The sequence below is a fragment of the Crocuta crocuta genome, unplaced genomic scaffold (genome assembly GCF_008692635.1).
Source record: "Crocuta crocuta isolate KB4526 unplaced genomic scaffold, BGI_CrCroc_1.0 scaffold779, whole genome shotgun sequence".
NCBI classification, from domain to species: domain Eukaryota; kingdom Metazoa; phylum Chordata; class Mammalia; order Carnivora; family Hyaenidae; genus Crocuta; species Crocuta crocuta.
In genome coordinates this window covers 219,855-220,165 of record NW_027531185.1, presented here as the reverse complement: position 1 = coordinate 220,165, position 311 = coordinate 219,855, and the positions used below count along the sequence as shown (strand labels likewise).

At 69.1% G+C, this 311-nt stretch overlaps 1 pseudogene; it reads left to right on the top strand.

Moving 5' to 3' along the window:
* Positions 1–311, top strand: part of LOC144237468 (ectodysplasin-A-like) — a 616-nt pseudogene that overhangs the window by 145 nt on the left and 160 nt on the right.

Genomic DNA, 311 nt, shown 5'->3' with positions numbered 1-311 from the left:
CGCCATGTCTGGCACCCTGAGCAGCCCCGGTGGCCTCGACCCTGACGGTCCCATCACCCGCCACTTTAGGCAGCCATCACCTCAGCAGCAGCCTCTGGAACCGGGAGAAACCACACTCCCCCCACACTCCCAGGACGGGCACCAGGTGAGTCACCTAGTAGGGGCGGCGGAGTCCCCCTCCCCTTGTGGGCAGGGCGAGGGCCCTCCCCCACAGGGCCCTGGGGAGGACTCTGTCACCTCCAGCCAAGTTGTAGGGCTGGAGCGCGGAGGGGGAGAGGTCGCCCCTGGGCAGGTTGTCCCAGGTCCGGGTC